The 26,012-nt window shown below is 34.4% G+C and overlaps 1 long non-coding RNA gene and 1 pseudogene across 1 annotated transcript; both read left to right on the top strand.

The window, feature by feature from the left end:
- Positions 1-293: 293 nt before the first annotated feature.
- Positions 294-2,308, top strand: LOC114488243 (annotated as a pseudogene).
- A 2,756-nt stretch (positions 2,309-5,064) lies between these two features.
- LOC118498867 lies at positions 5,065-24,652 on the top strand. Its single transcript, XR_004901355.1, has 3 exons — positions 5,065-5,074; positions 9,739-9,746; positions 24,620-24,652. It is a non-coding gene; the product is annotated as an uncharacterized LOC118498867 (long non-coding RNA).
- The last annotated feature ends 1,360 nt before the right edge of the window (positions 24,653-26,012 follow it).

Here is a 26,012-nt window from a genome sequence, read left to right as displayed (position 1 = left end):
GCTTTGACTTTATGCAGATCTGTAAATAAATTTCATTTTGCTACTTATTTTCTGTGTTTTGTTTTTTTCTTCTGATCTGTGAAGATAAGATTTCCCACCTTACATGGCTGTTTGTAAATTAAAAATCAGATATACCTAAGTCCCCAACCCCTTCATCAATAGTGTCAGCCTGCTCTTTATCTATGTATCTGTTTTTAATTTTCTTGTTAGTTCATTTTGTTCTTTAGAATTCACATATGAGTGAAATCATATAGTACTTGTCTTTCTCTGACTGGCTTATTTCACTTAGCATAATGTTCTCCAAGTCCATTTTTACTATTGCAAACGGTAAGATTTCCTTCTTCATTATGGTCTAATAGTATTCCACTGTGTTAATGTACTATGCAGCTTTATTATTATTAGGCTAATATTATTGATTTTAAAGAGAGAGGAAGGGGAGAGAGAGAAACATTGATGTGAAAGAGAAACATCAGCTGGTTACCTCACATACGCTCCCTGACCAGCAATTAAAAATGCAGCCTCGGTAGGTGTCTTGACCTGGAATTGAAACCCCAACATTTTAGTGTACAGGACAATCCTCCAATTAATTGAACCATACAAACCAGGGCTGAAAGCTGTATAATTGTGTTAACCAGTGTCACCCCAATAAATTCAATAAAAATAAAATAATTCAGATACACCTAGAGCTTGGAATAAATCAAGTACTCAGTGCTCAGTGTCCTATGTTAGCTATCACAAATGTTGTGAGCTCTGACAACTGACCAAAATAATTAGGATAAACTAGGGTGAATTTAAATTTAATCCCAGCGAAGCAAAGACACCTGAAAATATCTGGTGCAGCTGCTTTGTTTGCCCTGACAATTTAAGCTGGAGAACACCAGTGTTCTTGAGCAGAGTCTACTTACCGTTACTTAAAAAAAATCAAAAAACCACCATTTACTTCTGCTTCATCTGACCTATTCAGATATACCAAAATATGAAACTCTTTCCATGTTTAATGTTGTTATATTGTTAATAACTCATAATGGCTATCTTCCAATTATGAAAGATGATAGGACCTTATCTTCTCTTGTTTTAATTTTCACATTGGTACTTCAGGAAAATAAAGATGGTATACAACTTTTATAGTATCCTCATCTTTTATTATTAAAATATGAAAACTAGAAATGTTATTTCAAAAGTATCAGAATAGCTACTCTAATAAAGTTAAAAATATGGAGATACTGGGACAGCAAGAACTCTGAGCGGGCCCTCACTGACCACGCTGTCTGGAGTGGTAATTTCTGCTGCCATCATAGCAGCCCCACTCTGAAGAACGCAGCCCTCCTCAGCCCAGGGGTATTGCAGGCAACAAGGATCTTCCACCCTGGGCCCTTGCCCCTGTACACCTCTTCTAGAATGTGGAGGAAAAGGTCCAATCCCTGAAGAATTCTTCCAGTTCCTTTATCTTAAAACCAGTATAGCAGGACCCTGTGTGGTTGGAACTGGGCTTATCCACATTTTCTATCCAAAGAAATATATGTGGTTACTCCAGAGAGCATTTCTACCATGCCAACAATAGGTCTGCTTCTCTATATAGTTATAAAATACGGTGCTTCTATTGGAGGATTTGCTGATAAACTAAATGAGCAAAAAAAAAGTCATCTGACTAGAAGTGAACAGGCTTCCATCAAAAACATCCAAGATGTGCTTGATCTGGAGAAGTCCCAGCAGGCATTGATTCATTTTTGATGTCCAGAGGAGTAACATTGCTATGGCTTTGGAGGTTACTTGCCAGGAACGGCTACATAGAGTATATCAGGAGGCAAAAAATTGCCTGGGTTATTATATCTTGGTGCAGAATTTGGTGCATCAGAAGGAGCAAGAGCACATGATATATTGGGTGAAGAAGCATGTGGTGCAGAGCATCTATGCACAGCAGGAAAGGAGACAATTGCCAAGTGCACTGCAGATCTAAAGCTGCTTGCAAAGAAGGCCCAAGCACAGCCAGTTATGTAAATAAATCTATCCGAACAGGGTGGAAACTAGACTGTGACAAAAGCTTTCTGTATCACCTTCTACTGGAGTCCAGTTTATCCCACCTAAAAATAAAAAGTGTGAATTTTGTCTAATGACAGAATTAAAACAATCTATTGGCCAGTGAGATGTGTCTTGTCCTTCTTGCTCTGAATTTTGAATTCTGCCATGGTTTGTTTTGAATAAGCAGTGTGCTTTTAATAATATTTGATACCTGACTAAAGACTACCAAGTTATCATTCACATTTGTAATTAATTCTATCATCTTACAATAAAGTGACAGTAGAACAAACAAACAAATAAATAAATAAAAGTATGGAGGCAGACTTCATTTTAGTTTCAAAGAAAAATATATAGAATGTATGCATTGTTATGTGATGACAAATAAGATAAATATGATCAATTCTCAAAATAATTATTTGTATTATCTAAACTAAAATTAGCAAACTCAATTATCACTGTTTTGATGATTCAATATTTTTATTTTTTTGCATGTGATTTATACAGAAGAGTTCATTTAGTCTCAGATTACATGCTTTATTTAAAAATGGAGCATATGATTACCCTAGTAGTGTTTCCTCTAGAATTCTTCTGAAACAAAATGACAGCTCTCTGGTGAGTTACATGAAGCAGAAAAAAATATTGTAAAGGTTTTTACAGTTATAGAATTTTTCATGGATTTTTCAGTGCTTACTTGAGGATATTCTATGGCATACATATTTGGTAGCTTCCCAAGCCCCCTTCTATTTCCATTTCCATTTCTTCCTTGCTATCAATAATAATAATAATTATTATTATTATTATTATTATTACTTCTTATGCCAGGAAGTCATAGCTTCAAAAAAGCATTCTGGTTCTAGGACATGAATTTTGATAAATTAAGAAGAGGAGAGTGTCACAAGAATGAGGATAGGATGCATTTTTGGCCCATGTGTAAGGAGGAGACAACCTAACTCCCTAGGTTGCCATAGTTTTGTGACCACAAAGGAACAAGCTTGAACACAAAATCTACAACACTAAGGATGGCAGAATAAAGATCAGGGTGGAAAAAAAGAAAGAAAATATGAGTATTTGAAAACATTGTACAGCTGTTCAATGAACCAGTCCTAGAACTGCAGATATTTGCTATACAGGAAATGATATGGCCTTCCTGTTTGTTATTTATGGTTATATTTGTGTTACTGCAGGCCGTATCATCTTATCTGTTTCAGGTGTTTGGCATAAAAGTAAAGATAAATAATATCTTTCATGCAAAATATATTCAGGGTATTTGACTGCAAATCACTGTTCTCAGTGCTGAGGATGTATTTGTTAACTTTTAAAATATTTCTTTTAAATTGTATTTATTTATTTTTAGAGAGAGGAGCAGGGAGGGAGAAATAGAGTGAGAGAAACATCAATATGTAATTGCCTCTTACGTGTCTCCTACTGAGACCTGGCCGGCAACCCAGGCATGTGCCCTGACTGGGAATTGAACTGGTGACCCTTTGGTTCGCAGTCTAGCACTCACTCCACTGAGCCAGGTCAGCCAAGGCATGGATGTATTTAGATCAAGAAATTCCTCTAGCCATATTTTGGTTTTCATAAGAATTAAAGTAAGAATATACAGAGGAACAATAAGTAATACACAAGAAACTTTCTTTAAAAGGCAACGAAAGAACATAACATTTACTGCACATTTTCTTAACAAGTTTTAAGAGGAATTAAATGAGATAATACTGCAAAATCCAGACAGATCTTGGCACCTAGTGAGCCCTGAGTTAACTAAAAATAGTAACATTTTAACCAAATATTACAAGGACAAAGTTTTGGAATATAATGATGAATTCTGAATTGTATAATAAAGCTTTTTTAAATATAAGGAAAAAGTATGTTAAACTATAAATGTGTGTTTAATCTTTAAATTTTATTTTATTTTTAATTATATTTTATTGATGATGCTGTTACAGTTGTCCCAATTATTCCCCTTTGCTTCTCCCTACCCAGTACTCCCCACTCCTGCAGGAAATCCCCCCAACTTTGTTTATGTCCATGGGTCATGTGTATAAATTCTTTGGCTATTCCATTTCCTGTTCTGTATTGTATATCCCTATGGCTATTCTGTGACTACCAATTTGGACTTTTTAATCCCCTCACCTCTTTACCTCTCCCCTCCCCCCAAACCCGTTCTATCTGGCAACTATCAAAGCACTCTCCCTATCCATGATTCTGTTCTGTTCTTTTTGTTTGCTTAGTTTTTATTTTTATTCAATTTTTGATAGGTATGTGTCCACTGAAGTTTTATTGCCCATAGTTTTGATTGTATTATTTCCTTAAATAAGTACTTTTAATATTTCATGTAATAATGGTTTGGTGATGATAAACTCCTTTAGAAATCAGCTGACAGTCTTATGGGAACTCCCCAGTAGGTAACTAACTTCTTTTTTTCTGACTGCTTTTAAGAATCTCTCTTTATCTTTAACCTGTGGCATTTTAATTATGATGTTTCGTGATGTGAACCTGTTTGGATCCACCTTGTTTTAGACTCTCTGTGCTTCTAGGACTTGCATGCCTATTTCCTTCACCAAATTAGGGAGGTTTTCTTTCATTAATTTTTTAAATAGGTTTCTAATTTCTTGCTCTTTCTCTTCTTCTTCTGGCACCCCAGTGATGTGAATATTGTATGCTTGAAGTTGTCCCAGAGGTTTCTTACATCATCCTAGTCTTTTTAGACTCTTTTTTCTTTTTGTTTTTTCTGATTTTCTTTTTGGTTCCTTGTGTTCTGAACCATTGATCTGATTCTCAGCTTCATCCACTCCACTGTTGATTCCCTATAATTTGTTCTTTTTTTCTACTAGTGTATCCTTCATTTTTTTAATGAATCTTTTTTATGCTGTCAAGGTCCTCACTAAGGACCTTGCATCCTTTTAACAAAAGTTTTGAATTCTCCATCTGATAAATTGTTCATCTCCATTTTGTTTAGCTCTTTTCCCGGAGTTTTGATCTGTTCTTTCATTTGAGCAATGTGTCTTTGACTCCTCATTTTAGCAGCCTCCCTGTGCTTGTTTCTATGTATTAAGTAGAGCGGCTATGACTCCCCATCTTGAAAGTGTGACCTAATATAGTAGGTGTCCTGTAGGATCCAGTGGCAGAGCCCCCTACCCCATCATCCAAGTTGGGTACTCAAAGTGTACTCTTCATGTTGGCTGAGTATGCCCTCCTCTTGTAATTGAGACTTGGTTGCTGTTGACAGGTCAATGGGAGGGATTTACTTGAGTCAGTCAGTCAGCTGCAAGGACTGGCTATGACCACTGGCAACCAACATCTGCCCTCCATGGAAGATCAGCTGTAGAGTGGTTGGGTGGTGGTGCTCTGATGTGGTCTATCGCTGACCACTGGGTGTGCAGGCTCTGGGGTTTCCTGGGCGGTATAAGCAAGACTCAGCTACCACCTATGTTCTGCCTGGAGCCACCCAGCATGAACAATCAATCAATCTGCAGATGGCTGTTCATTATGCTGGGCTTGGAGGCTCCCATGCAAAGCAAAACTGAGATCTAGAGCTGGCTGCTGCTAGTGCCCTGCCTGGGGTCACTTAGCCAGAGGTATAAGTGTTGGGGACTTGCTGAGACTGGCTATTGCTTGTTTGAGAGAATGTAGGAGAATGTGAGTCCTGAGCCAAGACCAGTCATTTGTATGAAAAAAACACTGTTTATAGCTTAGGCAAAGCCTCAGGGATTTCTCAGGGCAGAGTCAACTCTGTTAGCCAGTTTGATGGAGTATCAGATATGGCTCCTGCTTGCCAGCTCTGTGGCTCTGTCAAGGTAGAGCTCAGAAAAAGAAGGATGGCCTCTACCCACATTTTTGTCTGGGAGAAATTTCCCCCCAGCTCTATCCGTAATGTCAGACACTTCATCTCCTCCCCAAATGTCGCTGGTGTCTTGCAAGCTGCCACTGCAGTGCTGAAGCTCAGAAGGAATGAGTCTGAATAGAATAGTGTGTGGCCCCTTTAAGAAGAACTGCTTGGGATTCCAGTAATTACTTTCAGTGACTCCAAACACACTGAATTTTACAGCCAGAAGTTATGAGGGCTTGTCTTCCTGGTACTGGAACTCTAGGCTGGGAGTCCTGGTGTGGGGCTGGAACTCCTCACTCCTGAGATATCCCTCCTGAATTTTATCCATCACACATGAGTGGGATCAGCCTGTTCCACATCTCTTTGTCTCTTACCTGGATTGATATGGTTTCTTCTTTAATTCCTTAGTTGCCGGACATCCATTCAATTCAATTTCTGTCAATTCTGAGTGATGGTTGTTCTATAGTTGTAACTTTGATGTGGTTGTACGAGGAGGCAAGCCATGTTTGCCTACATCTCCATCTTGACTGAAAGCCCCTAACCTTTAAATTTTAAATTAAGGACTGTTTTTGAAAGGAAAAGACTGTCAGTTTGAGCTACACTTACAAAATCCTAACCATTTAAAATTTAAGCACTGTAATAAAAATGTGCAATCTCTTAAATTAAGGTAGTTGTATTGGGATACACAGGAAGTTTTAAGAGTTGGAAGACTATAGGACTCCTAATGTGCTTTACAAAAAAAAAAACATTGTATCTGTAGTTATCTCCAGGTAGCTTATCATTTTTTTTTCATAATCAGCATGGTAGCCTTCTCCAAAATGTTTTTCCAGAATCTCGATTAAGCAAGTGAAATTAAGGCACTTTCTGATCCTAGCAAAAGAATAGCAGTGTCAAAACATAGTAATATCAATGAATATCAATGAAATATTAATGAGTCACTATCCTGTGGTTGGAAAGTTAATCTTACCAGACTACTGAATACTTACTTTGTCAAAACTGCCCAAACATCAGAATTTGCATTTCTGTTTACATTTTTCTCCATCGTAATTGGTAGTTTGTCACTATTTTTTACTTGCTCGGAGGCAGTTTTCTAACTGAATACATTTTGTGAGACAGAAGTATCCTCACTCATCAAGGCTGTCAACTTAGCCATTTTTCTTTTTAGTTTTTCTTGTTAGTTACTCTCCTGCTTTTACTTACTTAAGACATGTCACTCATTCAACAGATGCACTGACAGATACTAGGCTGATGTGTAAATTTATTCACAGGAAAGAAAAGAACATTTTTGTTCTGATGTTTTATTTTTATCTCTGTGTGCCATCTTTATTTGACAAATTATAAAGCCATATTCATATTAAAAAGCATCTTTAAATAAAAAGCAATTTGCCATATCAATATTGCCTTTCCACCTCTTTTATTTCCATGGCCTCAGAAGGCTTACTGAAAATAACACTTCTCACATATGGAGACATTAATCCGAGTAATGGTGAATAGCCTTTCTTTCCTTTTTCTTCCTTCCTTCCTTCCTTCCTTCTTTCTTTCCTTCCTTCCTTCCTTCCTTCCTTCCTTCCTTTCTTTTGCTCTTTCTTTTTCTTTTCTTTTTTTAAAATTATTTCTGGGCTAGTCAATGAACACAGGGAAAAATGTATTTGTCTTCCTATATCAGAGACAAGTGGGGAGCACATACTCTGCTTGTACTTTTCTAAAATGCTAAAGAGATTATAACTCATGGGTATAGGAAATAAAATAGTCAAATTCAGAACTTAGAAAAAGGCATCAATAAGAAAATATGTATTATATTTCATTTAAGAAAGACCCTTCTTAAAAATTGAATAAAACTCTTCTTCATATGTCATTGAAATGAACAGTCTTTCTGTAATTAGAATATAGAGACTCAGTTTATTCCCTTTAAGTGTTTAGGAATGGAAATTAAATGATGCTTTTGTAAAATAGTGTTTGAAAATACATACTTTCTCTATATTTAAAGTATGTATAGTTAGAGTTACCAGTGAGAAAAAAATCAAAGACCAATTCCCATAGAACCAGACATCCTGGATGTTAGAAATGAACTATGTAGCCACATCACTGAACACATGTCAAGCCAAAAACAATAAGTACATAGCACTTATGGAGGGCCTAGTAGTTCTGAACATAAATAGAGTAATTAATATAAGTATTTATCAGATGTCGTGCATGTCATAAAAAGACATTTTATTCCATTAAGCTAGTTCTTTTCCTGACTGGTAATACTTAAGTGATTCTTGAATTCTAGAATGTCTCCATTTGCAAGCTCACTTAATTGTTTCAAAATACCTTAGAATTTAGATATTTAGGGGTTATCTCAGTCAGTACAATAATCAGTATGAATAAATAAGCACTCTACCCTCCTGATATAGGATATTAGTATTTGTCAGGTATGTAAGAACAGTTTACCATTTATGCAACTTTTCATAGAGATGTTTACTCTAGGAGCAGGTTTATTCGATCTGGAATAAACACTTTATATCACAATGTGGATTTTGGAGAGAGCAAAGAAATATGTGAGAAAAATTAATATGAATTAATATAAGACCCTATAATTGAATAAGAGATTAATAAAGTGTTTTAGGTATAATTTATTGATTATGCTATTACAGTTGTCTCATTTTTTTCTCCCCTTTACTCTTCTCCACCTTGCAACCTCCCTCCTACCAGCATTGCCCCCTCTTAGTTCATGTGCATGGGTTATACATAAAAATTCTTTGGCTTCCCTATTTCCTGTACTATTATTAATTTTCCTCTGTCTATATTGTACCTACAAATTATGCTTCTTACTCCATGTACCTTTTCCCCCAATCCCCCACTCCCCTCTGATAACCCTCCATGTGACCTCCATTTGTGTGATTCTCTTCCTGTTCTAGTTGTTTGCTTACCTTGTTTTTGTTTTTGTTTTTTAGTTTCAGTTGTTGATGTGAGTTTCTTGTCATTTTACTGTTCATAGCTTTGATTTTTCTCTTTTTCTTAGATGAGTCCCTTTAACATGTTAGGGCTTGGTGGTGATAAACTCCTTTAACTTGACCTTATCTGGGAAGCATTTCATCTGCCCTTCCATTCTAAATGATAGCTTTGTTGGATAGAGTAATCTTAGGTGCGGGTCCTTGCTTTTCATGACTTTGAATACTTCTTTCCAGCACCTTCTTGCCTGTAAGGTTTCTTTTGATAAATCAGCTGACAGTCTGATGGGAACTCCTTTGTAGGTAACTGTCTCCTTTCCTCTTGCTGCTCTTAATATTCTCTCTTTATCTTTAATCTTGGGTAATGTAATTATGATGTGTCTTCATGTATTCTTCTTTGGGTTCAACTTCTTTGGGACTCTCTAAGTGTCCTGGACTTTCATGTCTATTTCCTTCACCAGATTGGGAAAGTTTTCCTTCATTATATTTTTAAATAAAATTTTAATTTCTTGCCATTTCTATTCTCTTTCTTGCACCCCTATGATTTGGATGTTTGGATTTTTAAAGTTGTCCCAGATGTTCCTAAACTTATCCTCATTTGTTTTTTGAATTCTTGTTTCTTCATTCTGTTCCAGATTTTTAATGTGAGTTCCAATTCCCTTCCCTTCATTGTTGATTCCCTGCATATTTTTCTTTATTTCACTTTGAGTAACCATCGCTTCTTCCTCTATTTTGTGTCTGTACTCAGTCATTTCTATGAGCATCCTGATTATCAGTGTGGTGAATTCTGTAACTGATAGGTTAGGTATGTCACTTAGTTTTGTTTTGTTTTTTCCTGGAGTTTTGATCTGTTCTTTCATTTGGACCACATTCCTAGCTTTGGTGAACCTGTATGTTGTAAGGGGCAGAACCTTAGGTATTTGCCAGGGAGGACAAACCCACTTTGCTGGGTTGTAGTGCTGTATGTGGGAGAGGGGTCATAGAGGGAACAATGCCACTTGCTCAGTTCTTGCCCCACTTTCTGTCACTTCCCCCACTACCCACAAGCAAATTGGGCCCTTCTGATGCTGATTACCAGGTGGGTGGGCTTGTGTCTGTTCTAAGATTCCATGGGTTCCTCCAACAGATTCTCCTGTGAGACTGGGAGTTTATCCTGCCACCCCAACCCTCACAGGTTTTTACATCCAGAGGTTTTGAGGCTTTATTTCCCCTCACTGGAATCCTGGGTTGCATTGTCTGCCTTGCTCTCTAATTGTCCCTCCTGGTTGATTGGCATGCAAATGTGGGAACCCCAGTTCTCCAGCAGCCACCTTGCTGCGTGTTCTTTCTGCCCTGTCTGCTGGACCCCACCCCTTCTACCAGTGTGGTGAATGTTTCCTTAACTCTTTGATTATTAGACTTTCATATAGTTCAATTTTCTGGCAGTTCTGGTTGTTTTTTTGTTTTTAAATTTGTTGTCCTTCTTTTGGTTGTGCAAGGAGGCAAAGAGTGTATTTACCTACACCTACATCTTGACTGGAAGTCCCTGTCCAGAGTATTTCTTATAACTGCATAAGATTAAAAATTAAAATTCAATGTTGTGCTTAAAATCAGATCTTGAGTGTCTAATGCAGATGTGGCTAGTAAATACTTAATGATAGCTGAATGAAAAATAAGTAAATGAACCCCTCAAAGCTACCTGTTTAAAAGACTCAAAATGCACTGTTAGGCTAAGTCCTTAATGATTTATTTTTTCATGTGACAATGGTGTACTTCCCATGAACCTAAATAAAAGAACCATTAATTTATTACTTTCAACTGGGTGTCTCATTAGCAAGAAAATGTGTACTTTCAGAGTTCTGTTATCTCTGGTACTATTCACATAAATTTAAAATCACTGCTCCAATAGCTTATTTATATTTTGAACAACTATTTAACGTATCTTAAATAATTCTTGAAAACAAAGTACCTAGTAAACAACAATCATAATTACTTGGACCTTATCCTTTGAATATATGTTGAGTTATTGAAATCTGTCTTCAAAGGGCCCAAACAAAAATGCTACCACAAGGCAATGAAAATATGTTACTAATATTATACAAAGTTAGTTTTTCCAGTTCTGTGGTGGTAAAAGAATTTGCGTCTCAGCTTTTAATTGAATTTTTTCCTATTACCTGAAGAAAACCTTATGAGCTAAAACCTGTCAGAAGTTTTCCTAACCATTTCTTTCAGCCCATTCTTCTGCTGTATTTGTAGTCACACACCAGATGTGGTCAACAGACAGCTGATTTCCTGGGCATGGCAGCAACTGCTTCATGATGCACTTGGATGGGGATTTTACATACAAAATAGTGAAGCAGTCATTCCTTTTGCATGAAAAATTAGTCCAAAACCTGACAGCTTCATGATTCACCATGATGACTGATGCATCATAATTTTTCAGAAAAGCTGACTTGGGAAAAAAATAAATGTACCTCAAGGATATCTATGAATTCCCAGTTATTTGGTATACATCTCAAATCCCTGGGAAAAATCCATCTCATATGTGACCTTTTCTGAACACGAAGGCCATAGAAAACACCTTACCTTCTTTAGTTAATATTGTTTTAACACTCTTCGCTCATTGTGACTTTGGTATTGACATTTCTTTTAATGTTTTTCTACAACAATTCTTCAGTGAAGTATTCTCTTAATACTTTGAGAAATATTTTTAAAATAATAATGGCCTAATAGATAAAGAAAACATTGTTTTATAAAGGAGTTGAATGATTTATTTGGATTAGTGTGATTTTTAACATTTTTTATGGAATATTTATTCATTACAGAATATGAGAATAATGAAGAAAAGTAGTAAAAAGAAAAATGTGCATATTTAGTATGTTTGCTCTTTCTGTTTATTTTCCTTCTGTGTATACATTTTAAAAATATAGATGTAGTTATATTGTATAGGTAGATACATCTTACAACAATGTATTATCATTTTCCATGTTATTGCCACCATATTTCCATTAGTGTCTACTACCTAAATTTCTTCATAACATTTATTTTTATGGTGAAATTTTTTATTGTTATTCAAGTACAGTTGTCTCCAATTTCTCACCACCATTTTTCCACACCCCACTCACCCCCACCTCCCACCCTCGATCCTTCCCCTGTTTATTGTGAATGCTACATAGAGGGTGAGGCAAAAGTATGTTTATAGTTATGAGCACACAGAACAGTTTATTCTGATTTATTAATTATTGTGTTGTTTTCCAACATATAAACTTACTTTTGTCCCACCCTCTATTTCTAGCTATACTTGATGTCCAGAAACCTGTCTATTTCTTTTGTAATTAAAACTATGATTCTGTTCTTTCTTATATTTTCTATCACTTTTATTCCTCAAAATCTCACTCTCTTCAATAACATTTTGTCTTATTTTTGTAATAATTTTACTTCAAAATATTTAATTATTAAATGTGTGTGAAATGAGTTTACCTACAGACTATCAATAAAAATTCTAGCTTAGTTAATATATATATAACATAAATCTTCCTTTTTCTTTATACCGATATCAACATTGAGATTTGTCAGTAATGTTTAACACACAATGTTCTCACCGATATTCTAATGCATATAAACAATTTACTTTCTGTTCATTATTGTTGAATTTATCTTATTAATTAGACTTTTATTTATTTGATTACTTGAATTATTTGGTCATATAGTCATATACTGTGCAAATAAAATTAAACTTTCTCTATTTAACACAGTGTTTATCAGCATTCAGAAGACAAACCTCTAGCTATTACTGCACTTGCTATTGTTCCTGTGTATTGTGGCTATTTTGTGAGGTATTTCATTGGGAAATTGATTTGCTTCTCTGTGTCTAAAATGTTAATATTCAGCCCCTCAAAACTGAGAACTGAAGTGTAATTTAAAGAGCAATGACACCCATCTCTGTAGATAAGCTTGTAAAGTGAAACAGAAATCAGAGCATTTGCTCCTAAAGGGTGGGTATGCTAACCTTACCTGTAGGAAACATTTTTCATTTCACCTTCCTGGCCAGCATGCCTTTAGTTTTTTTATTTCTGTCTCCACTATAATATATCTCCAGGCATTATTATATATATGCCCCATCACATACAGCTTTGCCTAGACTGCCAGTCAAAGTACCCAAAGTACTGGGAATGGGATACAGGCAGGGACAATCAGTATCCTTTTATGCTGAAAACTTGGATCTCGAGCTGAGGTTACATGACCCTGGAAAATGATGGGCCTATTCTATTTCCATGGGAAGTTTCTAGAGATATTTCCTGCTTACACGTTGTCCCTTTCCTGGGCTTCATTTTTTAAATGATGTTTTAAAATTCTACAAACTACTTCTTACTTTCCAATAATTTATTTTATTTTTTTCTTTTTCTTTCTTTTTTGCTTTTCTAATATTTTAAATATTTATGTCAAATTTAGCCAGAGATGGCATCTGGTACTTAAACATAGAGAACCTTGAAATACTTTTTTAAGAAAAAAATAATAAACTTTGAAAGTCAATTCTATACATCTGATAAACTCTGATAATTTAATATATATTGTGTAAAGACTTTTAAAATATTAATTGCTAAATTACTAGATTAGCTTTTTAATTTTTAAGAAATTGAAATGTTTTCTAAATATACATAGACACATATATTTCTGTTATGTGTATGTGATGTGCACAGAAAGGCCTGTTTTTTCCAAATGTTATTAATATTTAATGTAATTACATAAACTATATATATAAATATAGACAAATAGATACAAATACACAGGCACACATGCATAGTATTATACATGTAATTTTGTAGCTTGTTCTTTTTAATATTGTGTATTGTAAAATTTAACTTTCTAATATTAATTAAGATAAATATTGTTCAATGTTATAGGTGTATTATAATGTGATTAGTTCCTAATTATGACCACTTAGAATATTTAAAGTTACTTATTCTTTTATTTAAAATAATAAGAGTTAGATTTGATCCCACAAATGAAAAAGCAATTCTAGGTAATTCATAAGCAACTTATTTCACATTTTTAATTATCAAGACAAATAAAATAATGGAGCAGAAGAGGCAAATATTCTTTATATTTTTTCTTTTTTTTCCTGCCTTTTACTCCCATTTCACTGATATCTGGAATGTAAATAACAAAATGACTAACAAAGTAGAAACAGACTCATAGAGAACAGACTAACAGCTCTTAGGGGGAGTGGGGTTGCAGGGCTAGGTGAAAAGAGTGAAGGGATTAAGGGAAAAAAACTCGCAGACACAGATACTACAGTATAGTGATTACCACAGGGAAAGGGAGTTGGGGAAATGTAGAGTATTGGCTGATAAATGGTGATGGAAGAAGTCTTGACTTGTGGTGGTGAACACACTATATAATATAAAGATGTACATTATAGAATTGTACACCTGAAACCTATATAATTTTATTAACCAATGTCACCTCAATAAATCCAATTAAAAAGAAAAAACACTACAACTGTATGTACATCAAAAATTTCGGATGACAGGTGATAAGGGAACTTAATTATCAGAGTAGAATAGTATATAGGAATTCAATGTATTTAACATTGTTTCCCTCTTGGCTTGAGAATGAAACATTTTTATATGAAATCAATTCCATCCAGTACTTTGTTTCATATGGCTAAATGTTTTTAATAATTCAGTTCTCTTAACTGAGTATAAAAGTCACACAGTAAATTCTTAAGTCACTTAATTTTCAACCTTTTTTTATTGTTGTTCAAGTACCATTGTTTCCATTTTCCCCCCACCATGCTTCCCCACCCCACCCATGCCCATCTCCCACCATCAAACCTACACCCTTTGGATTTGTCCATATGTCCTTCATACATGTTTCTTGATGGCCCTTCACCTATTTCCCCCCATTATCCCTCTCCCCGCTCCCTTCTGGTTACTGTCAATTTGTTAACAGTCACTAATTAATAAATCATAAGAGGATAAGAAATAAGGAAACTATTTATAAAAAGCAAATATTTTCATCTGCACAAAAAAATAGAACATTGTTTTTCCTCCCCTAAATTACCCTAAGTTTAAGAATAGTAAGACTGTGCTTCAATTTTTAAGTAATCTACTGTTCAGTAAAGAGCATAATTTACCTTATCCTAGGTATATACATGAAAAAGTCAGCTGGTGGCATTTAGGCAACTGCAGTGACTGGGAGGAGGAAGCACAACATGAGATGTATTTTGGTGGAAAAAGAAAAGGAAAAAAAAATCCCCCAAACAAGAGTCCCAGGCATAGAAACTACAGACTTCTTCTAATTTAGAGGAATACCTAACCCATGAATCCAATTCCATTATTGTGTATCATGGGAGTTTTGTGTCCTGTCTTTGAGGTTTAATTTCCAATTTAGTCAGAATATCCACAAGGGTCTCATGAGGAGCAAATGAGGTAATGGAGATAGATATAAATATACATAATACAGATATAGATGATGATATAGATATAGATAGACTATAGATAAATATAAATGTGGATAGATGTAGATGTAGATAGATGATATAGATATAGATATAGATATAGATAGATAGATATATAGATGCCTTCCTTAAAAACTAAAAGGAGAATTGTTGAAGGCCAATATAGCATAGCATTACTTTATCTTTTGGGGGGAGGAATATCAATGACTTGAAATTTCTACTGGAATCTAAACCTTAATCATTATACTTATTCTTATTGCCATTTTTATTATCATTTAATTGTTCCAATTATTGACACAACTTCTTTCATTTAGTGTAAAAATATTCAATCTTGATCAGTTTTGGATTATATTAGACTTCTACAATCTTTTTTTCTTATCATTAATCATTAATGTTCAACTCTTTCTAGTTAGTTTAATTAACATAATTTCACATAATTACAAGTGCAGAAATGACACAAGTTATTTCCAAGTTACTTTACTCATAACATATCAAAGGAAATCCTAAAATAATGTCATAGTTCAATTTAATTATACACTATAATAAAATTTGAAGTCTCAAAATGTGAATTTTTTCTTGATCATTATATAATTCTTGTTATAGGCAAAAAATTAGAAAACTGAGTTTTCATATAAGAAAATAAATATTGAATAATGAATATTTTTTCTGAAATTTTAATGAATCAGTTTATATAAAACATCAGGATAAGAAAATTCCTTCTAGCAGTCCACATAGTTATTTTTCTACAAATATATGCCACATTTTCTCTGTTAGTTAAAATTTCAAAATGTAAGGTCATAACAAAAATGGTTCAGTTCATCTACTACAAGTCCTTTCAAGCTCTGATATTTAGAAGAAATTGAACAGGGATTTTCAATACGAATCATTTTTTCAAACTACTATTTCCGAGACTGTTAAATGAAAAAAAATAAAGGAAGGAAGGAAAGGAGGGAGGGAGGGGAGGAGAGAGAGATGGAGGAGGGAGGAAGGAAGGATGAAGGGAGGAAGAAAGAAAGAAAAAGAGAGAAAGAAAGGAGAAAGACAACTGTCATTTCATACACATGGTACATACTGGAAAAGATAAAACCAAAAGGTTATTTGCTGATTTCATTTTAGGATAATGAGATTTGTGTGTATTAATGTACGAAAAATATTTTAGTAGTTTTTAAAGTTTTTTCCCCTTAAACAGCCTATCACCCCGCAAAGAACAATAAATCAAGTAACTTAATTACAGAATGTCCAAAGCTTAAGAGCAGGCATTCACAAAGTATCATTTCGAAATTTCAATAGCACTGAGACCAGCTCAGGTTAACCTGCCAACTTTATATTCTATTTGCAAGTAAAATCTGCCCTCTATCCTAATCAACTGCTCTAGAGCTGATTATTTCCCATTTATTTAATGCTATCTGCCAGGCCTCCCAAATGTTTTAGTTCTTATTTTAGGACCATCTCAGACTCATTAGCCTTTTTCCTGACAGTGCCAATGTGACTGCCTGACAGCCTGAAACTTGGAGATGTTATGCTATTGAGTGTCAAGATCTTTCCAGGAACAAGATGTTTAAAAAATATAAATGAACATATATTTAAATAATGCCAATTTATGCAGCAAGGTAAAAAAGCCAAATATTATATATCATGTCTGATATATCAGAATATTGTGTTTTTTTTAAATGCAACCAGAATAAAATAATATTTGTTTCCCACGATTCTGGAAGCAATATCCTCTTTTAATTTTTTCATTACCAGGTGTCCATTTGCAATAAGTTATATGTTATGAACTCTTTGTAGAATAATCATCTTTGATTACATTTAGTTGAACAATATGCAACTAAAATTTTTGATCTTTGCTCAAAATGATCAGATAACAGTACTTTTATATGATTCAATTTAATATAATAGATAATAAGAAATATATTACAGAAACACATTTTTCACATTTACAGAAAACTTTAAGTTCACAGATGGAAATTAAATTTCATATTTGCTAACATTTTTTATTTTTCTCAAATAATCAAAATGAATGCATCAGTGATTTAAACTAACAAGGGCTCAGCTAGCACAATAGAAGTAGGTTTACCTAATTATGACATCATTCCAAGTGACCAAAACCATTTTTTTTGTTTTTTATTGAATTTATCAGAGTGACACTGGTTCATAAAATTTTACAGGTGTCAGGTGCACACTTGCATCACATCATCTACACACTGTAGTGTGTGTTTACCACCCCAAGTCAATTATCCCTCCATCACCACGCACCCCCCCTTAACCCTCCTCCACTTCTCTCCACCCCATTTTCTTCTGGCAATCACCACATAGTTGCCACGTCTAGGAGTTTAGCACACACCCCTGGCCCCCCACAGCTGTCATCCTGCTCTCTATCAGTCTGTCTCAATTTTGCTTGTTAGTTTATTTTGTTCATTAGATTCCACATACCTCTGAAATCATATGGTACTTGTCTTTCTCTGACTGTCTTATCTTAGCATAATGCTCTCCAAGTCCATCCATGCTGTTGCAAAGGGATATTAATATTGATTTAGACCTGCAGAAATTACCATATTTTGCCATGTATAATGTGCTCTGGAGTGTAGGGCACACCCATGTTTTTGCCCCAAACTTTCAGGGGAAAAATCTTTCATATTAATTTTTAATTCAGTTTTTTAATTATTTATATTTAGGTACTGGTTTTTGGGTTATAAAGGAATTTTAGCATTATTCTTGAACATATTATGCTACAATAAATTTTATGTAACAAATAATTACAAAACACCAGAACAGATACAAAATATTTCAGGTATCACCCATGTACATTGCACATCCTTATTTGTCCCTCAAAAATTTGAGCAAAATGTTTGCATTATATGTGGCAAAATGTTGTAGCCATGTGCTTAGTTCATTTAAATTGGGTTTTCATACTGTTTTGGGTGCCACCGTCATTTAGCCTAGATTGGTAAGCTAAATTTGCTAAATCACCTCAGGGAAAACTTGATCATTCCACATTATTTTGATCTGAAAAAAAAAGTCAACTGGAGGAAAATAGAAAAAATCATATGTTATGTCATAAGTTTACATATAAGAACCACAAAATTCCCTTTGCCTTATGACTTTATGCCAAAATGCAGTCAAAATTAGAACCAGGTAATCCCAAAGCCTTGAATATCTTCTTTATCTGACTAGGTTTTCTTAAAGTCCTACTGTATGCATCTGTCAGTGGAGAGTTCAGCTAAACTGCTCCAAGGGGTTGTTGCCAGTATTAAGTTAATTTGACCTAGCAGCCTCCAAGGACCTGAACCTTAACAGACACTAGCCCCTCCTGCAAGTAATGTCCCTAAATAGCTGGAGAGTCACAGTAACTCAAGTTTTGGGTCTTGTTTTTTTTTCTTTTTTTTAATTTTGTTTTTTATTTAGTTTTTTTTATGACTTCTCCAACAGCCCTTACAATAAACCATCTCCCCTGCTTCCCAAAGCCTGGATTCCTTATGTGCCCTTTAGATAAGACCCTTGTTAGACTTACCAAAACATTGTTCTGTTTGTTTGAATGGACCAGTTAGTCCTAGTTCAGGAACTCCAAAGCAGTCTACCAGGGACCCTAATAAAGGCATGTGCCTCAATTCCCATCCTCTCTTTCTCTCCCTGTACCCTACCTTGACTTGCCTAGGTGGCCCCTCAAGGTGTGCTATTTACTTCCTCTAGGTCCTATGAATTGTGAGTAGTAAATTTCTCTATTTCTATATCTCCTGTTATAGCTGAACTGTGGTTTATCATTCAGCATTGTGTGTTTCACTTAACAAACATTAATTTAACAAAGTAATGATACATATGTCATGAGTAATAATACTTATATCATTACACAATATTCTTCAAAGAGGGGTATGAAATTTCATCTGATTTTGGAAAGTAACAACTATGTATATAAACCTAATTAAAATCATTTTAAATGTAGGCAAAAAAGCATATTACATATCAGATTTTGAATTTTCAATGTTCATTGTATAGACTACATTTTTCAAACGTAGCATGCTCTTATTTTAAGTTCATTAGTAAAGTATATTTAGACAAAGATTAGGCTTAGTACATAAATTATGGATCACATATCAATGATATATTGGTACACATTTTCAGTGAGTAGATAAAAGTCACTGATTAACACATGTTCCAAAAAGCACATCAAATAAGAAAATAAATTTTAAATGGGAAACTAGGAGCATAATTATCTGGCAACTAGAATAAAAATAAATTAACTATGAATAGCATGGAGACAGTGCAAGGCTAGTGTAAATTCAAGATGCTATAGTTAGCAAGCACTATTAAAAAGCTTAAGACAATAATCCCAAAATAGCTATTACAATGTATTTCCTAGATACAGATACATAAATGTCACTACATGACTGAAAACACTAGTATGATCTTTAACAGCAAAGTTAAATTTTAACTTAAAAACAGTAAGAAATGTTAAAATAGGTAAAACAAGCTTAAGGAAAGATGGCAAGCAAGCTTGCTATAAAAAATTTTAGCCCTGGCTGGCGTAGCTCAGTGGGCTGAGCTCGGGCTGTGAACCAAAGTGTTGCAGGTTCAATTCCCAGTCAGGGCACATGCCTGGGTTGCAGGCCACAGCCCCCAGCAACCACACATTGATGTCTCTCTCTCTCTCTCTTTCTCCCTCCCTTCCCCCTCTAAAAATAAATAAATAAAATATATTTTAAAAATTTAAATCATAACACTCTTCACCAATTTGAAGCAAAGTAGTTAACAAGTAGAATGTGAAAACATGACAGATGTTAACACATTTCAAATGATTTTCAATACATACAAACACACATATGTAATGTATATCATATGTGTATACATATATCTATGTATTTATTTATAGAATATGTAGACTAAAAGAAAAAATGATAAAAACCCATTTTAAAATTGAGTAATACACAAGAATCCTTTTAAAAGAAAGAGCAAATTTCACTTAAATACATGGGTTGCATAAAAATTAATCAGTGTAACATTGATAGTACATGGTAATATATTATATTTACAATGTAAATTGTAAAACTGACAAAAAATGTCATGGGCCTGGCCTTTCCCATGTTATGTGGGCAACAACCTAGAGAAATTGACTCCAATGTGATAAATTGCTCCTTTGTTTATAATTCTTTTGTACTTACATTTTATTTCATTTCCTTTCTCTTCCCATTTCATACCACTGCTTATAATTGTGTCATGGGTTTATTTTCCTATGTAAAAATTATTTACCAATGCTGAGTAGGTTTTTAGTATCCCTTGTCCTTCTTTCCTTTCCTTTGATTAGCATTAGACTCACGCTACCAGGTCATGATGGGGGAAAGGCCAGGGCCAAACTCACCTTTCTGCTCCCTGCATAGTCATTATAGATAGGCTTACAGCAAGTTCAGCCTAAAGAGCTGTGACCACCCTGCTCTCACACTGAGAACAAAGTCACCTTCACAGTGTGCAGGAAACTTTTGCCACTCTTTCTTTCCCTCTCTGTGGGAGAAAGCTCTCCAGTGAGTCTCTAAACCTGACCTTCCAGCATGACAAGACAATCTTCAGGATACCATGCTGCTTAAACGGCTAAAGCCACTGCCTCACACTGTTTGGAATTTCACCCTTTGACACACTACACTATCTTTAAAGTTTAGAAATTTAGTCTCACAACAATTTTGGCTTTCTTCAAATTAGTTTATGTTTTTGCCTTTTAATGGTTACCAAAATATTTCACATCTTAAAGCCACGATTCTCAATTGAACAGTTCTAAGGTATATGGATGTAGCAAATAGCATTTCCTTATACTTCCTTTCTTATATCCTTTAATTTTTCACATTAAAAATAATATTAAATAGATTTCTACTTCCAGTAAAGATGGAGAAACAAGGGTTAAATTTATACTTCTGCTTAAAATAAACTAAAACATAAACAAATAATAAAACAGGCAAAATATATAACAATATTGTCCACACAACAGACATCAAACAAGAAAAGACACTGAACTGTTGGCTACTGGAAACATATGAGGTGATCCTTGTGAGAGTTTGAGAAATGGCAACAGAATGAAACAAAGTAGAACCCAGGGATCACTATATTTGAAGAGACAGTTAAAAGTATAGCGAATCAATGTGGATGGAGTTCCAGGATATGGTACCAATTATTAAAAAGCTACACACACATGACTTCATAAATCTGGAGATATTCAGCAGAATGTGTTTCTTAAGTGCTCAGCAGAATGTTGATTGTCATGTTTCCTATAATTACCTAAAAACATGGTATTACGGATTGAATGTTTGGGTCTCTCTAATACTCATATGTTGAAATTTAATCCCCAATGCGATGGCATTTACAGTTGAACATTTTGGAAGGTAATTACTTAAGGGCAGTGCCTTCATAAATGGAATTAATGCTCTTATAAGAAGAGGTCAGAAAACTAGCATGCTCTATTTTCTTGGTGTGAAGATACAATACAAGAAGAAGTCTGCAGTCTGCAACCTGGTAAAAGGTTCTCACCAAAAACTCCACCATGTTGGCACACTGATCTTGGACTTGTAGCCTCCAGAAGTATGAGAAATAAATATTTGTTGCTTAATCCACTCTTTGGTACTTTATTATAGCAGTCCAAACTGACTAAGACATGGTTACTGAGAAGTAGGGTGCTGGGATATTAAATACCTAAAGATGTGGAAGCAGCTTTGGTCCTCAGTAATGGGTGGAGGCTGAAATTATGTTGAATAGCATGCTAAAAGAAACCGATATTGTTGCAATGAGATTTTTAAAGGCAAATCTGGAGAGTTTTCAGGAAAGAAATCTTTTGTTTATTTAGAGTATATATGAATAGTCAAGTACAGAGTCCTGGTAAAAAGGTGGGCAGTAAAGGCCACTCTGATGAGGCCACAGACAGAAATTAGGGACTATTATTTGACCTTAAAGAAAAGGTGATCCTTGTTATGTCATAAAAATTAGCTGCATTATATTTCTGTTTTAGTGTTCTGTGTAAGATTCAACTTGTAAGCAATGAAATTAGACACTTAAGGGAGGAGAAAATTACTGAAAGGTCATCCTAGTTCTCCTGACTGCTTATAGTAAAATGCAAGGAAAGAGACATGACTTGAAAATGAAATTATGAAGCAAAAAGAAAGTATAACTTAAAGATTTTGAAAATTTTCAGCCCATTCATATTGTAAAAATGGAAAAACATTTTCAGAAGAGAACATGGCTGGGTAACCATTTGATACAGAGATTAGTATGAGTGTGAACCAATGGCATTAGTGCCCTTATCAGAAGAGGCCAGAGAGCTGGCATACTCTTGTCCAGCTGTTTGAAAAATGAAACAAGTCAGCAATCTGCAAACTGGGAGAGATCTCTCAACAGGACCTAACCATGTGGATACCCTGATTTTAGACTTCCAGAACTGTGAAAAACAAATTTCTGTTTTTTATACCCTGCCCAGTCTTTGTTACTTTATTATAGCATCCCAATATGACTAAGGTAAAAAGAATAGCTATTCAAAAGAATTAAAAGGAACAGTAATGGCACTCATAGAGAAAGGTTTCATAACTCATGGGGTGTTAGGAAATCTGCTCAAAATGGCTGAGTTTCCCTCAGGAGAAAGGAAAATTAACCATAGATTATGCTCTCTTCCTGTTTCACCAAGCAAATTCTAAAAGCAAGAAACAAAATGATTAAACTTACACAAATAAACTGAAGTACTTTTGAGAACAAAGCTCAATATAATGTGAGGGGATACAAAAGATCCAGCATACACAAAAAATGAAGTGCATAATGTTTGATATATTAGTCAAGGTTATCCAGAAAAAATGAACCAAAGATGTAGGATAAAGCTACAGTAGTCAAGAGACTGTGGTATTGAAGAGAGAAGAACCAACCAGACCAATGGAGCAAAATAGAGTCCAGAAACAAAGTCCCATAAGGAGAATCAAATCATATTTGACATAAGCAATGCAATGAAGCAAAGAAAGTTTTTCAAACAAATGATGCTATAACAATGGGAAACAACATGAAAAACGTGTTTCTAGACACAGATATTAACCCCTTTATAATATTTAACAAAAAAATGAATGACAGATCTAAATGTAAAATGCAAACTATAAAACTCCTAGATGATAATACAGGAAAAAACTTAGATGACCTTGGGCATGACAATGAATTTTTAGCTACAACAAGAATTAAAATTTAAAATTCCTACTCTGAAAAGACAATATCAAATGAATGAGAAGACAAGTGGCAGATGAGAAAATATTTAAAAAAAAAACAAAAAAAACGCCAAGTGCTATTACTGAAAATATACAGAGAACTCATAAAACTCAAAATAAGGAATCAAACATCTGGATTAAGAATGGTCAAAAGACTTTAATAGACACCAAAGAACACATAGAGAAGGCAAATAACCATATGAAAGTATGCTCTACATTATATGTCATTAGGAAAATGCAAATTAAAGCAAAAATGAAGACCATTATATGCTGGATAGAATGAACAAAGTCCAAACTCTGACAATACCAAATGTAGATGAACACATGGAACAACAGGGGCTCTCATTCATTGTTAGTGGGTAACTCACAATGGCAAAGCCACAGTGGACTTCAGTCGATTATGATGTGTCAGTGTATGTTCATCTGTTACCAATGTATTTATCTTGTGTAGGATGTTGATAATAGGGGAAGTGCATATGTGGGGACAGTGGGTATATGAGAAATCTCTGTACCTTCCTCTCAGTTTTACTGTGAACTGAAAACTGCTCTAAAATCAAATAAAATAAAGCTACTTATAGGCATTCATTAATAGAAATATAAAACAGAAACTTCTTTTTTATGATTTTATTTATTTAATTTTAGAGAGGGAAGGGAGGGAGAAAGAGAGAGAGAGAGAGAAACATCAGTGTGCAGTTGCTGGGGGCCATGGCCTGAGACCCAAGCATGTGCCCTGACTGAGAATTGAACTGCAATACTTTCATTCGCAGCCTGTAAAACAGAAACTTCTTTAACCTACAAAAGGTATGTATAAAAACTTACAAACAACAACACATTTAATAATTAACATTTGAAGGTTCTTTGACTAAGTTCAATTACAAAGTGAGCATGGCTATTCACATCAATTTTATCCAACCCTTTATTGAAGATACTAATCAGTGAAAGCATACATACTTGAAAGTAGAAAGTAAATGGCCCTATTTATAGATGGCATCTATGTAGAAAATTTAATAAAATACACAAACAGAGGTCTAGAACTGACTTTAACACAGATGCAATATATAAAATCAATACAAAATAATCAATATTTGTGTATGCTTATTAGTAATAAGATTAAAACATTAAAATCAATTCATAATAACATTCACAATGAAAATAATTTGAGGAAAATAAGACAAAAGTGACAAAGAATCTGTACAATGAAAACCATGAAATATTCCTGAGAGATGAAAACCTAGATAAAAGAAGACGTATACCTGGTTTACTGCTCAGAAAACACAAATTTTAGGATTTCAATTCCTCTTAAAGTGATGTATAGATTAAGTAGAAACTAATCAACACAATAAACAAGCAAGGAAAATACAACCAGAAACACTGAAATAAAGAACAAACTGACAGTAACCAGAGAGGAGGGGGGAGAAGGATAATAGGGGATAATAGGGGAAGGGCCACCAGGGAACATGTATGAAGGACACATGGACATGGACAAAGGGATGGGTTTGATCGTGGGAGACAAGAATGGGTGTGGCAGGGGGCATGGTGAGGTGAAAATGGGGACAATTGTACTTGAACAACAGTTAAAAAATTATTACAAAAATAAAATGAAATAAAGTGATGTATAGATTAATACATACCACAATCAAAATTCCAGTATCCTCTTTTGTGGAAATTGAATAGTTGATTCTAAAATTCATATGGAAACTCAAAGAAGCCAGAATAACAACAAAAGCTTTAAAAAAGAAAGAAGACAGTTCGGGAGTTCTTATAAATGCACAATAATTAAACTTGTGTGCTATTGGCATAAGGAAAGAATCAAAATCATCAATGAAACAGAAGAGAGAATCCAGATGTATACCCAAAAACATATAAGCAACTGATTTTTAACTTTTTTTATTGTGAAACAATTTTTGACTCATAGCATATTGTAAAAATAATGCCTACAGTATCTTAAGCCCTTCAACTAGCACCTCACAATGAAGACATCTTAACTATAGTATAATGTTATAACCACAAAGTTTACATTGACTCACACTGTTAAATAAAGCACAAAGCTTATTTAGTTTTTACCTGTTTTAGACTATTTTTTGACAAAAGTATGAAGGTAATTTAGTGGAGTAAATTGTATTTCAACAAATATTATAAAAACAATTAGCCCTGACTGGCGTAGCTCAGTGGATTGAGCGCGGGCTGCGAACCAAAGTGTCACAGGTTCGATTCCCAGTCAGAGCACATGCCTAGGTTGCAGGCCATGACCCCCAGCAACTGCACATTGATGTTTCTCTCTCTCTCTCTTTCTCCCTCCCTTCCCTCTCTAAAATAAATAAATAAAATCTTTAAAAAAGTTACATTCTCTTTTACAAAATAAAATAATCGTGTACCATAAACAAAAACTAACTAAAATGAAGGGACCTCTGGGACATCTCCAAATGTACCAACATCTGAATCATAGGGGTACCTGAAGGAGAAAAGGAAGAACAAGAAATTGAAAACTTATTTGAAAAAAATAATGAAAGAAAACTTTCCTAATTTGGTAAAGGAAATAGGCATATAATCCAGGGAGCATAGGGAATCCCAAACAAGAT

The sequence above is a fragment of the Phyllostomus discolor genome, chromosome 2 (genome assembly GCF_004126475.2).
Source record: "Phyllostomus discolor isolate MPI-MPIP mPhyDis1 chromosome 2, mPhyDis1.pri.v3, whole genome shotgun sequence".
In the NCBI taxonomy this organism is placed as follows: Eukaryota; Metazoa; Chordata; class Mammalia; order Chiroptera; family Phyllostomidae; genus Phyllostomus; species Phyllostomus discolor.
Note: the sequence above shows the minus strand (reverse complement) of the source record. Positions and strands in the feature narration are given on the sequence as shown.